Genomic DNA, 12,092 nt, shown 5'->3' on the forward strand with positions numbered 1-12,092 from the left:
TGTTTGCTTGGCATTTAGAAGGCCACTATAAGTTGATAGTCTAGATGAAGACTTCTATATTTAGAAGAAATTATTCTAAATTAATTCAAGAAAGAGTTTGCAGGGTTTGGTTTTTGACAGTCGTGAAAGAATTCTGGTGCACCTGCTTAGGAACATTTTCCCCTTGTATAAAAGTGTCTGCTATTTAGCTTAGTTTGTGGTAAGTAATTTGCATAACTCCATAATGTAGCTGTCAGATTCCTTTTTTCTTCTTGTAGCGTTATAATGCTAATAGAGAAGTGAAAAACAGAATTAAAAAAACTATTTAGAACCAACACCACTACACTTAATATCTGTATACTCTCTGTATAAAGAATATAATAAATAAATGTGGATAAATATAATATCTGTGATAAATATAATGATAAATATAATGTCAGCTTTTCTATGGTAAAGCTTTCATTATCTTAGTCTCTGGGCACTAGTACTACACAGTATTTGCAGAGGACAACAATATTTTACTAATGGAAGTTAGATATTCTGTAAGGTGTGAAGCAGTCTCCTTTCATTTAAGTGGGTAAGAGAATATTTGAAAATTTATGGGGAATCATTTGTCAATTACTTCCCCGATGTTTTTTTATCTAAAAGTCTCCTACTAAAATGTTGCAGTTAAACTGAAACTGTGGGCAGAGGCGACCTGTGAGGAGAGGCTCCTTGTGCTGGCTGCCAATGCTGGCCTCTGGGCTTGGAGCCAGGGAGAATACCTGCCATTGTCCACTTTCCCTTGGTGGTCTGCTCACAATAGTCCCACCTGGAGATGGCAGACAATCTTGTAGATGAGTGGTGGGAGAACCAGCCCGCAGGAGCAGCTGGCAGCTCAGAAACATCAGATAGTGGAAGAGGAGGAGGTCCAGAAATAATACAGCAGGAGACAGCTCCAGCTCCTGCAGTGTCAAAGAAAACTAAACAGCCTAAAAATGTTTCTTGATACAACCAAAGGAAACAAAAGAAGATGACACCAGGACAAGGAGGAGAAGAAGAAAATTACTGATGTTCTTGCAAAATCAGAGCCCAAACCAGGGACCCCTGAAGACCTGTAGAAACTTATGAAGAACTATTACAGCAGCCAACTGCCCAGTGATTGAATTAGAAGACCAATCATATTCCTGTTTCCTCAAGGCCAATGATTTGACTCCTAGTCTTTCATTATACCTAAAAGAAATCTGCCCTAAGTGGGTAAATCTTTAGAAAAATCATAATGAGAAGAAGTTGGTCCTGATGCTGATCATATGCAGCTCTGCTCTCTGGGCCTTGGAGCTCATTAGCATTTAGAGGAGACAGCAAAGTTATGAAATTATTTGCAAAACACAGAAAAATCCAGGAGCAGGTAAAGTTGCTGGAGAAGTATATGGTGCACCTGGGTGTAGGAACACCAGGGAGAATTAAAGGACTCACTAAACAAGATGGCCTTAATTTGAACCTCTTAAAGTTTTTGGTTTTTTACTAGAACTGGAGAGGTCAGGAGTTGAGGAGGATGATGTACATTCTCGAGGTAAGAAAGGAGGTTTTTGAACTTCTAGAAATGGGAGTCCTCAGTCTGTGCAAGATTGAGTCTTTGAAGGGGGATCTTTTCTAAGTCTGGGTCCTAATGAAAACTCCTGTGTTTTTTCTTTTTTTTTTTTTTTAAGATTTTATTTATTTATTTGACACACAGAGATCACAAGTAGGCAGAGAGGCAGACAGAGAGAGGGGGGCAAAGCAGACTCCCTGCTGAGCAGAGAGCCCGATGCGGGGCTCAATTCCAGGACTCTGAGATCCTGACCTGAGCTGAAGGCAGAGACTTAACCCAGTGAGCCATGCAGGCGCCCCGAAAACTCCTGTTTTTATGGTGGCATTTGCATCTAGTTTAACAGCTCTGGAATATTGCAAGGACTCAGTAAATACCAACTATTTTATTATGTTAACTGCTTCACCAGATGAATCACTAGACATTTTTGGTGGAGATTCTTTGACAAAAATGAAACTGTCCTTTGCCAATTTCTCTGTATAATAAAGTATCACCAGCTTAAAAAAATAAAGTGAAACTGTGATACGGAAATATTGACAAAAAATAGATTATCTTATCAATTTAAACTATTTATAATTTCTGATATAGGGAAAAAAACTCTCAAATCATTCATCTCAAATGTATGAGCCTATCAGGGCCTTTTGGATGCTCATCATTTTGAGGAAGTGTTAATGTTGCTAAATAGAAATTTGTCTTTCATAAATACAAAATTTATTCACATTCAAAGCAATAAATAGATAAAAGTAAGAATATTTCCAAAGGATAAATTCCAATAAATTCAGGATAAATTCAAATAAACAAAAACAAACATATAAACCAACAAAGTATAAACTTCCTTATTGTTATTTCATCTTATGTTCTATCAAGGCACCCTTACATCAAGAGGTTTAAAGCAAGTAGTCACATTATAGCTAAACAGTTTTTGGGGCCTCTAATCAGAAATTGGTTTTTTTGCACATTTATTTTTCTTGTTTAAAAAACAGTTCTGTCTACAAAGGACTACAAGTTGTGTCTCTAAATATAAGTCAGAATGATGTAAGGAGACAGCCAAGTTATTAATGAATTCTATAAAATGTCAAGAAAAATGTGAGGCAGCACAATTCAAAAGCAATTTTTGAGAGAGTATCTGCAATAGGCCACTTTCCTTCCCATTGGTAAAAAAGATGTTAGCATGCTGGAAAAAAAGTTAAAATTTTAAAAGAGAAAAAAAAATATATATAGCTGCAAACAAGAGCAAGTATGCAGTCAGGATGACGGGAACCCCTGAATGATATGGCTTATCAAATAAAGGCCCTCAACATAAAGATATACTACTAAGTTGTTAGTTCACTTCAAATTGGAAAAGAAGTTTAAGATTTTTTTTCTGGGTTTTTTATTTTTGTTTTTTGTTTTTTGTGTTTTTTTGCCTCTGTATTTCTCTGTCACATACTATCACACACAAATATACACAATATGAAAAATAAATTTTTAAAAAGCCCAAGTGCTCATAACAAACATGACAACATTCAAGTCATCTCTAGGTGGCTAGAAATAAACAGTTTTTTTCCAGTGTCTTTTGAAAAAAATATTTATTTCAGGTAAGTTTTATGTATGGCAGTATCTACAGATATTAGGGATAAAATTTCATGAGTTTTGAAAAATATAAATATCTCCTATAGTCAAGTTATAGAACATTTCCTTTATACCATAAATTTATCTCATATTTCCTTTAGGTGAGTCTGTCCCTCATATAAGCTATCACTCTTCTGATTTCTGTTAGAAGTTTCTATCAGGAATTTGTAGAGAAAGCTTGTCCCGTGAAAATCAGGCAATAAGACAAAGTGGCACTGGCTTATGGACAGGCCCAGTGAGATCTCTTGATATTATCCGTGCCAGGGACCACTTGAACTTTTCCTGGCTCTTTCTTGATTGAGGTCTGGAAACATGCCTGACTGTCCACTGCACACTCAATAGGACAGCTTGTCATGAATGATGTTAATGATATAGTGTACTGACAATTTTGCTGTCGTGTAAGCCATCACAACTTTTGGTCCTGTACCCGTAAATTAAACAAAATGATGAATAAGCAACAGCAGGAACACAGCACTAACATGTGGGCCCTAGGAGATAAGAGAGAGACAGAGACAAAGGGAGAGAGAGAGAATGAGAATGAATTTGAGAATTTCACATATTATCAGAATAACCCAATTATCAAAAGGTAGAATTCAATGCAATGACATTTTGGAAGGGAGCTAATAATAATATGAACAAAAATTAACCCACATAGAAAGAATTGACTTTTATGTTTTATGTTTTTAAAGACCCAGTAGGAAAAATGATGAGGATACCCAGACTTGAAATTTGCATATGTGGTCAGGAGGAGGTGAGAGAAGTATCTCAAAATACAGAGCAAAAACAGCTGATGAAAACTGTGAGGGGAAAAAAAATAGGAATTGGAAGACCCAGAAGAATTAATTCGAAAATAACTTGCTACCAGGAGGAGAAATAGGAATAGTTGAGTTTGAGACACTTGTTAAAATATAACTATGGATATAGTTAGATAATACATTCTATTTTTATAAATAAAAATTTAACAGACTGGAGAAAGCAAATAGAAAATCTGTACTAAGTTTTAGGCAAGACTGACTAGAAAAGCGATATTAGAGCATATCCTAAAATAATGTTAGACTGGGAGAATAAACAGAAATCATATGAGTTCCCACAACAAAATAAAACAACTTAAAAGGAGAAGAAAGGAATCAGGTAGGTGTCGTAGTTGTCATCTCTATCACATATAGATTATTGAAAAAATATTAATCAAATATCAGCCAAGATAACATTCAGCTGTTAGGGGCAAACATATATATTTGCTGGTATACAAGCATCTAGAGACTATATCACATGAATATCCAATATGAGAAGAAAAATCTCAAAAAAAAAAAGTGTCTCACCAAGCAGAAAGTGAGTTAGAACACAGATCTCAATATAGGAATAAAGAAATGAGTGGAGGAAGAAATCATGAGTCCTTGTAAATGAGTCCCTTGTAAAGGGAAAATAAGTTAAACCAGTGACAGTCCTGTTGTACACTACAAGGACATTGCATCTAAGAGGTCAAGCTTTATATGGTAGATGGGCATGTACTTTATTACAAATTGTAATTAGCAGATGTAATTAAACAAATTTAACAGATGTAATTAAAGTTACTCTAACAAAATCTTTGTATATGGTCCTTTTGCATGAATGGAGGTATAGAGTCTTGAGGAAACAAACATTTTTCTATCAACAGAAAGAGCCGAGTGAACTCAGTGGCATTCCTGTTTTCGTGTTGCAGACAACTGAGGTATCTGGGGAGCTTTACAGGAATTCCTGAAACTTTCTTGTCCTCTGAAACAATGATGCTTGATTCTCTTGTCCTTTCCACAGTTTTGTAAGTAACTAATTCTTTGCATTAATGCATTCTTGCCTGAGAATGTCTTAGTGTAAACGTACGTCTGACTGAGGCAATAATGTTGAGAATCTTCACAATCCTTGTTCATATCTTTAATTACCTGTTTTCATTGCTCATATTACTGTTTTGTGCCTGGCATGATGTTATATGATTTTACATATTATACAATTCCCACTATAGACCTGAATGAGGGAAATTATATTCATTAGTTTTAGGGGTGAGAAAGTATGGATCAAAAACATTAAGTAAATTTCCAAAACAAACTGGTAAAGTCATGAGCCAGGATTTGAACCTTATAATTTTTGGACTTGAAATTCTTTACCCTTTAAATATCTCTTGTTTCTTATCAGTGATTTCAATTAAAGAATTGATATTTTTCACTTTCTTTTCCTTAAACCTCATTAAGATCATTCACATTTAAGATCATTTTTTTCCCAAGAAATATTGTTTGTGTAAACTTGTATTGTTAAAATGGTCTATTCCAAGTTCTTTTAGATAACCCTTATGTAACCTAATAAAACCACTCATTTTCTTGGTATATTGGCTGTGGTGAGACTTACACTAATAGTGTTAGGCAATTAATGACTTTTTAGTATAACATTGTGAATTGAGCTATAGTGACAAGAAGACATGGTAACAAAATAATTAGCAGATTGAAATTGATTCTTGCTCAATAAATATTTAAGAGGAAATAAAATTTAGCTCTGAAAAAAACTGAAATGGCTTGATGTTCAACCAAACGAAATACTGAAGGTATATTAGCAGGTAGAAGTAGGGACTTATTTGCATGCCTAACGAAAGTCAGGTTTCCTTTGACAGTCGGTCACCAGTCGAGATGGTTCTTTAAAGGACATAGACTTATTAAAGTTTCCTAAAAGTCTTAATATTTTTATTGGGAGTCTTTGGTGACAAGGAACAGAAATCCAATTCAAAAAAGCTTCATCAAAAGAAAAAAAATTCAAAAAGAGGAATTTATTGACTTCTTTAAGACATCTAAGGGTCACACAGTTATTAGCCACATTGATTAGCCACAAGGACTCCTCATATTTTAGTATGTTGTCTTTCTCCATTGTTTGATTCTGTTACCAATTGTGCTACTGACTTCATTTTTCAGTTTCTCTATGTAGTAACAAAGTTTCTGACTTTTCAATGTACCTCTTGCTATGTTCTGAATGTTTATGTCTTCCCCAAATTCATATATTGAATTTACCTAACCCCCAGGGTATTCTTAAGGGGTGGGTTCTTGGAAAGCGACTGGGTCATCAGAGTGGAGCCCTCATGAATGTTATCATACCCTTATAAAAACTGCCTGAGAAAGCTCCCTTGAAAAAAATGCCTTTTAAGAACCAGGAAGTCACCCTCACAAACATAGAACCTAACTGTTCAGTGCTCCGAGCTCTGACTTCCAGACTCCAGAAATGTGAGAGGGAAATTTCTTCGTTTATAAGTTCTCAGTCTGTTAGAGAAGCCTGGGCTATTCTATTATAGCACCCTGAATAGACTGAGACACCTTTTTTCCTCCCTTCATCTCCATTTCCCGACCTAAATTAGTAGTCATAGTAAAAAAGGTCACCTTTCCTCCCATACATGCATATATCCATTCTGAGTAATTACATATGATTTTAAACAAATGTGTTTAATGAACATTTATATATTATATACACACTATACTCTGAGTGCTCCTCTAAGTGTTAGAAACATTAGCTCATTAGTCCTCATAAAAACAAACAAACAAACAAACAAACAAAAACTCCAGGAAGGACATACTATTACTATCTCTCCTTTAGCCATGAGGGAGCTGAGACACAGAGAGATTAAAGTCACATATTTAATAAGTGACAGGGCAAGGATTAGACCACAGCAGTCTGATTCTAATAAATATGCTATATTGATTCTCCATGGGAGCAACAAAAAATGTTGCCGGGGTAAAAAATGTTCTTCTAATTAGGTCACTATTAGATAGGGCTAACATCTAAAGAAACATTAGGTTTTTTCCTAGAGAAAAAAAAGCTGTACATGTATATGAGAAAGATACATAAAGAGTTTTTTATACATAACAAAGTCTAATTAATGACTGTTATAGTCAAAGTAAGCACATTTTTATTGTCTTGAGATTATAATGGAAGATAATCAAGCTTAGTGACTTGGTCTTTATAGGCTAACAATTTAATTTACATATGATTATGATGTCAGATAAATAGAAAACTTAACCCATGGGAGAAACTATTGTTATTGTTGTTTTAAGAGTTTATTTATTTATCTGACAGAGAGAGACACACACAGGGAGGGAGGGAACACAAGCAGAGAGAGTGGGAGAGGGAGAAGTAGGCTCACTGCAGAGCAAGGGGCCAGATGTGGGACTTGATCCCAGGACTCTGGGATCACGAACTGAGCCAAAGGCGGACACTTAATAACTGAGCCACCCAGGCACTCCTTGTTTTGTTTTTTAAGTAAGCTCTACACCAAACATGGGGCTTGAACTCCCAACTCTGAGATCAAGAGTCCCATGCACTACAGATTGAGACAGCCAGGCATGGCAGAAACTACTCTGTGTCTTAGTGATGTTCTTTAATGCATTTAATCACAAATCTCACAGCCTTTGACTTTTTTCCTAAGCCAATAGTCAAAGACAGCTTTCACTAATAAAACATGAGAGAGCTTGTTCTGTTCTGATAAAGTCTGCCCTGAGCTATTCTAAATAAGATGTTATTATTTAATATGATTATTTTACTTGAATTATAAAAAGTGAGCTGCCATAGTAAAATCTTTGTATATTACAAAAAATTCTGTAACTTCGTGTCTTTTTCTAAACTGTCTAGAATGTTTTCATCCTTTGCCCTATTTCATAAGCTTCCTGTATCCCTTTTAGGAGGGATGTTCCTGCCACTTTTTGGGTGAAGGTGATGATGTGTGTGTTCTGGGTGTTTATGCATGGGGATATGTACCCTGGTGCACAGTCCCATGAGGGCATGTCCCTAAAAAGTGCTCCTGGTTCTCTCCCTAAATCCTGCCTTTCCTGTCGATGCCACAGTCTGGGTCTCAGTATTGGGTGGGAAAAATGAAGGCCATGTTTCATCCTTTGCAAACTGATGCTGGCGAGTATATACTAAAGATTGTAGTGATCAATTTTCTGTCTTCAAAGTTGTAAAGGTTTAGTTGGTATATGGCTTCATTTTGAATATTTAATTTTTGTATGTTTTGAGGATCCATAAAAATAAAATCATGAATTATTTCCTTCCTGGATTATTAAAGAAGCTCTCTTTGAGTAAGTGAATAGTGAAGAATACATAAAAGGCATTATATTGCAAGTAGAATAATTCAAATTATTCTTATAAAAATTATAGAAATTGGCAGTGTTTTATAATCAGACTGACCTAAATTAATACCCTACTACTTACTAATAAGTAAGTAGTAGTCAGATATTAACTTACTAATAAGGCCCTCAGTTTTCTGCAAAGCGGGGATAATAATACTTATATTCTCATACTTGAGGATTAAGAAAAAGCTTTAGATACCAATCACATAGTAAATAGTAGTGACATAGTAGCTAATTAGTAAATGACAATTATTTTTATTGTTTTACAATCATGGTGTAAAACCTTGTAGACAGGCACTCCATCTTCCTGTTTAGTGTTTACTCACATAGTGTACTCCTCTAACCTTTTCATATCTTCTTCCATTTTGATGAACTGGACTATCATCTAAACATATTAGGGTTCTCTCTCCCTTACATTCATTTTTTTCTATTGCTTATGTCTCAAAGGCCCATTCTCCACCTTCCTGTCTCTAGAAGCCCTTCATTCTTAATAGTTTAACTCCAAATTGTCTCTTTCATGGGGTCTTCACCAACTCTTCCTGATTTTCATTTATGTTACCATTGTATTTTGCTTGTAATGATATTGTATTAGTAAAGGTTCTTCAGAGAAATAGAGTCCCATAGGAGATTATATATATATATATATATATATATATATATATATATAAATTAATGAGTTTATCAATTGATTTGTTGACCTATATGATTATGGAAGCTGAAAAGTCCCATGATCTGCCACATGCAAGGTGGAAGACCCGGGAAGCCGATGGTGTAATTCAATCTGACTTCAGAAGTTTGAGGACCAGTGTAGTTAATGGTGGAAATCCTGGTCTGAAACTAGGAGACTGTCAATGTCCCAGCTCAATCATTCAGGCAGGGAGGGCCCAATTCCCCCTTCCTCCAACCTTTGTTTCATTTAGGCCCTCAATGGATTGGCTGGTATCCACCCACTCTGGAGAGGGCCATCTGCTATACTGAGCCCACCAGTTAAAATGTTAATTTCATCCAGAAATGCCCGCACGCATGCATCCTAAATAATGTTTATCTAAATATCTAGGTACCCTATGAACCACTTAACTTAACGCATAAACTTAACCATCACAGATGAAAAAGCAGGATTTAATATGTACTATAAAACCAAGTGCATTTCACCAAGAATTTGGAATAGTAAAAATTTCTTCTTGTTAGATTTGTTTTTAAAAGGCTGGACAGAAAATAGAGAAACCTATCTTTTAAAATTAATAAATTGCCCAATTAAAGGTCAGTCCTCTATCATCAGTAACAAAATTGTAAACCACATAGAAAACACCCTTCGGGGGCTCAGTGGTGTATTTATGCTTGAATTCTATTGCTGGAAGGGAAGCAAACTGAGAAGAATTATTATCAGTCTAAACATGTAAAATATATCAAAGAAGAAATTAGACTTACGGATGAGTGCCAATAGTAGTTTATGAGACAAAATAAAGATAGCCATGTCCTTCTATAAATTATCTCAAAGCACTGGTGTTTAAAGTGAAGATACTTTCAAGTGGAATGGGGTGAGACTAGATCTCGCAAACTCTTCTTATTAACTGTAGAATTTGTCATTCAAATGAAATAGTGAACAAAGTGATAAATCAGAGCTGTTCTGACCTTTAGATTCCCTCATCCTCATCTGGTCTTTGATGGTGACTTTCAGCAACACTCTCTAGCTAACGATATCACCCTTCTTTAAGTTTTTAAGTCCTGTTAAAACAAACAAACAAACAGATTTATTATAGCAGATTTATTCAAAGTGGAGAGCCGATAGAAAAGGAGTCCTTATTTGGGTTACCCTGAGCAGATCTGTCATTCTAGATGTTTTTTCTCACAATCATATCCTGTCTTCAGCAAATGAGAAGTAGATATGGAGGCTAGAGTGAGCAGTAAGAGCTTGGCCCAAAATGGCACAGGGCAGCGCTGTCGAGCATCTGCAAAAGGAAAAAACTAGTAAGCTAATCAAGAGGGTGATGAGAATGCTGTACATACACATAGACACAGACTGAGGTTGGGCTGGAGTGCCCTCATTTTTCTATTCTTTTCTTTTTAAAAAAAAAATATTTGTTTTTAATTTAATTTAATTTTTGTGTGTGTGTGTTCCAAAATTCATTGTTTATGCACCACACCCAGTGCCCCACGCAGTACCTGCCCTCCTTAGTACCCACCACCAGGCTCACCCAATCCCCCCTCCCCCCTCTCCTCCCAAACTGGCAGTTTGTTTCTCAGAGTCCACAGTCTCTCATGGTTTGTCTCCTTCTCTGATTTCAATGATGTTCCTATTCTTTAAATTCAATTTGCAGCAGGCCTGGCATTTCCATACTTCAGACTTAGACATTCATTTATACATACAAAAAACTTAGTTTTCACTTCATCAAAGTTTAGAGGGAGTTTTGTTCCCTGTATTCAAAAGACTCTGTATTGGGGAAAAAAAAAAAAATCAAGCTTTGAGTGTGGTGGCAAGCAAAGGGATTTAGAAAATTTGCAAGGCTGGGTAAAGTGTCATGTCTAGGAAGAAGACATGCCGAATCCTTCATCCAGGAAGAAAGCTATCTGTTCATGGATTTGTGAAAGAAAAACAACACAAACTTTTAGAATCTAGAACGCACAACTTCTTAGGGAGATGAATTGGGGGGATTTAGAAAAATGTCAGGTTGGGAATGTTTATTGTTAATTTTTGGTTACTCCTTCTAACTTTTTTTTTTTAAGGTTTTATTTATTTATCAGAGAGAGAGGGGGAGGGGAGAGCGAGCACAGGCAAACAGAATGGCAGGCAGAGGCAGAGGGAGAAGCAGGCTCCCTGCTGAGCAAGGAGCCCAATGTGGGACTCAATCCCAGGACACTGGGATCATGACCTGAGCCGAAGGCAGCTGCTTAACCAACTGAGCCACCCAGGCGTTCCTACTCCTTCTAACTTTTAAGAACATTGAGGTCACCAGTATGCTCCTGGTTAGGGGTGCCTGACTAGAGGCAGATGATTAAAAATGAAAACAACTATGTGAAATTTCTCTATGAACCATTTCTACTGGTTGGGGTTCAGGTACAAAAATTGGCTTGTCAGTTGAAGCTGATATCCCAAATGTGTTGGGTTTAGGTTAGAGTCACTGATTTCACTGAGGCAAAACAATGCAAGAAAGAAAATTCTGGTGACTGCAATTGAGGGTCTGGAATGAGCAGGATTCTATGACTTGTTGGGAAGCTTTTCTTGGGGAGTCTTAGGAGGAGCAAGGCACGCAGGAAGCCAGTCTGCAAATCTACCCAGACTCCAATGTGTTGAGTCGATGAGATTTTTAATAAATTTTAGTCATATATATAATAACATTTTCTTCATTCATTCACTTACTGATAGGCATTTTGGTTGCTTTCATATCTTGCTATTATAAATAAGACTGCAATGAACATGGAAGCACATCTATCTTTTTTGAGTTATTGTTTTGTTGATTTTCAGATAAATATCACACGTAGAATTGCAGGATCATATGGTAGTTCTATTTCTAACTCTTTGAGGAATCTCTACACTGTATTCCACAGTGGCTGCACCAATTTACATTCCCACCGACAAGTACAAAACACTTGTTTCTCCATATCCTCACCAACACATTTTATTTCTTATCTTTTTAATAATAGCCATTCTGACAGGTATGAGGTGATGCCTCATCGTGGTTTTGATTTGCATTTCCCTGAAGAGGAGTGATATTGGGGATCTTTCAATGTACCTGTTGGCCATCTGTATGCTTTATTTAGAAAATTGTCTATTTAAATCTGCTGCCTATTTTTTAAATTGGGTT

General features: G+C 36.1%; 1 pseudogene across 1 annotated transcript; it reads left to right on the forward strand.

Moving 5' to 3' along the window:
* The first annotated feature begins 796 nt into the window (after positions 1–796).
* LOC309862492 (uncharacterized protein C3orf26 homolog pseudogene) lies at positions 797–1,615 on the forward strand (annotated as a pseudogene). Its single transcript has one exon. The product of its transcript is annotated as an uncharacterized protein C3orf26 homolog pseudogene (transcript).
* The last annotated feature ends 10,477 nt before the right edge of the window (positions 1,616–12,092 follow it).

The sequence above is a fragment of the Mustela nivalis genome (assembly GCF_964662115.1).
Source record: "Mustela nivalis genome assembly, chromosome: 1".
Lineage (NCBI taxonomy): Eukaryota > Metazoa > Chordata > Mammalia > Carnivora > Mustelidae > Mustela > Mustela nivalis.